The sequence below is a fragment of the Frankliniella occidentalis genome, unplaced genomic scaffold (genome assembly GCF_000697945.3).
Source record: "Frankliniella occidentalis isolate FOCC.00 unplaced genomic scaffold, Focc_3.1 Scaffold22, whole genome shotgun sequence".
Taxonomy (NCBI): Eukaryota; Metazoa; Arthropoda; class Insecta; order Thysanoptera; family Thripidae; genus Frankliniella; species Frankliniella occidentalis.
In genome coordinates, this window is record NW_026267152.1 from 569825 (window position 1) to 572843 (window position 3019).

A 3019-nucleotide genomic window follows, 5' to 3' on the forward strand; every position below is an offset into this window, starting at 1 on the left:
GAGAAAGGAGAAGGAGAGAGTAGGGATGGAGCGAGGAGCTGCGGAAGACAGATGGAACGAACGAGACACGTTCGGCGAGCTGATGCTGCATAGCTCTTTTTCTCGTGCGCCGGGCGTCGTCTGTCCGTCCGTTTCATCTGGAAACGCGAGAGGTGCCCCGAAAGTGAGCAGAGGGAGATTGAGAGAGGAGGGGGAGGGGAGTGCTATGTCATAGAAACGAAAAGCATTGTTTTGTACCGTTGGCTTGTTAATTCACCACAGTGCTGTTTTGCCTTCCGGGCGTCCACGTTCCAGTTTTCTGTCGTTTCCTTCTTTTTGCCTCGACCGCCCTCCTCTCTGCTGCGGCGCTCTTTATTTGCCCTCCTTACCCTCGCCCCCCTCCCCTCTCTCTCTCTCACCCTCTCTCACTCCCCCTCTCTCACTCTGTCTCTTTCTCTATCTCTCACCCACCTCAGGATGCATAATTGACGTGAGTGTTGGCTGCAAACAAAAACAATTACCAGTCCTCATTCGCTCTCGTGTTTGCGTTCCTTTGCGGCGTGGCGGCGTGTAAACGGCAACTCGATCTGTGACAAAGTACAAAGGTCGTGCATTGAAAAGCTGTGGCGTCGTATGCGTGAGCCCAGCTACCATTATGTGCGATCACATGAAATATACTTTACGTTGAAGCAGCAAGCAACACATGGATGTGAGAACCAAAATGATGTGTCTCTGAATTGGTAACTATTGCAGTGACGGGCATATTTACGAGTGGTCTTTTGAGCTGACCATCATTGCTTTGGTCTAGTCTGGATGCACGTGTTTGCTGCGATTCTAGGGTGAATGTTGTTGTCCGACAACAGTGCTTAAACATCGTTTATGGGGGTTAACTTGGGGCACACAGTACATTTTATATACAGCAGAGCGTCAATAAATTTATCATCACCCCTGGTTCGTGTCGCCGCTGCCACCGCCTCCCCTAGACGGGTCGCTGCCCGGCCTGCCGCTGCCTCTGGCCCCCGCACACAGAACAATGATGATAAGCTGTGAGAACTATCGTATCGAACCGACCACCATACATAACATATCGCCATGACAACAATCACTCCCTAAACGCTGTGGTCGCTTCGGTCGCTTTTGTTTCCTAAGTTTTGGCATTTGTAAACATATGTCTTTCCAAATTCCTAATTTTTGCATTCAGTTAGAAATTTTAGCCTCTTTATAATATTAAAATTTGGATTTCTTAAAAAGATTCCTAAAAGTCGGCAAATCAACGAGGGCGCTGCGAAAATTTTCGCGAGCAAAAGAAACTACGGCGTCAGGCGTCACGAGTTCAGCTAGTGCGCTAAACCCGTTTTGGTTTTCACGACACATGTTGTTTCAAACATATTTCACAGTAGTCCTTTGGGCTAGCCATAGGATGGCAGCTACTTTATTTAATTTAAAAAAAATATTCTAGGTGTGGTCCTTTGCTGGGATGGGCCCGGGCTTGTTAGCCGCCCCCACACCACCCACCCCCATCTCCCTGCGCTCCCTGCTGCTTGCTTCTCCGTCTCATTTTGTTTTGCCGCAATTACGCTTTTGAAATTACAAGTCCCCAAGGCGCACGATACAGCGCGCCCGCACACGAGCCTGATGGCCTTGTTTGGTCCCTGGGAAATGACTTTGCGGAATGGGGGGCAAGGTTGCGTTTGTCTGTTTTGCGCGCGTCCGGAGGGGGCGGAGGGAGTGGCGTGGCGAGGCGGTGCCGCGCGGTATGGTCGGCTGGCGTACAGCGGCCATGCGCCGCCCCGCAGACCAGCCGGCCAAAGGCAAAGGAAGAGCAAAGGGACTCCGGAAGAGCCGTGGCTCCGCACGCCGGCGGGTCCGCGGGCGGGCCGCAGTTACAAATGGGACACTGCGCGGCCCGAGACAACGAGGCCCAGCCCCGGCCAACACCTTCCCTCGCCTTCTCTAATGCCCCTTTTTGTTTTCGTTTTGTTGCAGGCTGCTGAGGATTATTCTCCGCAGACGTGGTGCCGGTGAGTGCCTGTATTCGCTCGCTTTAATACTTGGCAGTCCCGCTGTCGTTCCTCAAGTTTCCCAAGTTTTTAAAAAATATTTGTTTAAATGCGAATTTCATATTATTTTTTGCTGATGGTGCAGGGGGTGCAGGTGCGGTCTTGCCCCCTAAACCCCTTCGTGGGAGGCAGGAGCTCGTCACCGGCTGGCGAGCAGGTAGAACGGCTTATAGGTTTTGCGCTGCGGCGGGCATCGGCATGGAAAATTGAGATTATGTGGTGGGGTAAGAAAAAGGAATTTGTCGCTAGCTGGCATCAGTGAGAAAAGCGTAGCAAATGCTCTTTAGCGTGCATTGCCTTGGTGCAGACATTAATGTTTATAGTTTCTGAATCTTGCTATTACATTTATTATTTACAACAACCAACTTTCCTGCGTTTGCCTCCGCACCCACGACGGAATACGGCGCCTGGCGTGTGACTGATCAATATTGCGTCCTCTATGAAGCCACCTGGCGGCTGGCTTAAGGAATGCTTTATCCACTTCCGATACATTATGTGGTCGAAGCGAAGTAGGGGGTAGGGGCAGTGGAGAAGACCGGAGCGGCAGTATCCGTTCCGATGGCTCTCCCGCCGAAAGGGTCATATGCCGCCGCAGCCGTCACAAAGGGCAAAAGAGTTTCCAGAATGTAAAACTGTTTGTTCTCTTTTCCTGGCAGCGGCCCGTGCGAACTTCAAACGCCGCCCTCCCAGGCGAAAGCATGCGAAAACAACGCGGACTTCGATAAAGGCGCGATCATACAAGCGGCACAGGCCCCCAAAGGAGTTTGGTTCCCATACAGTACCTTCTCTCTCTGCCTCTCTCCCTCTCTGTCTCTCCCTCTCTCCCTCTCTGTCTCTCCCTCTCTCCCCTCCTGTTTCACCACCACCAGCCCCAAACGACACGGCGCCGTCTCCGAGCTTTGGCCATTCGGGAGCCCAACGATGACTATTTGACCCCGTCTGTACCGCAGGCAGTGATTTTATGCCCCCTCCCCCGGGGG

At 52.4% G+C, this 3019-nt stretch overlaps 1 protein-coding gene across 5 annotated transcripts in view; it reads left to right on the top strand.

The window, feature by feature from the left end:
* LOC113212730 (potassium voltage-gated channel protein Shaw-like) overlaps positions 1 to 3019 on the top strand; it is a 119567-nt gene that overhangs the window by 67863 nt on the left and 48685 nt on the right. For all 5 annotated transcript variants that reach the window (XM_052264929.1, XM_052264928.1, XM_052264932.1 and 2 more), the window contains exon 2: positions 1966 to 2000. The gene's annotated coding sequence lies outside the window, so the exon portion shown is untranslated. The remainder of the gene's footprint in view (positions 1 to 1965; positions 2001 to 3019) is intronic.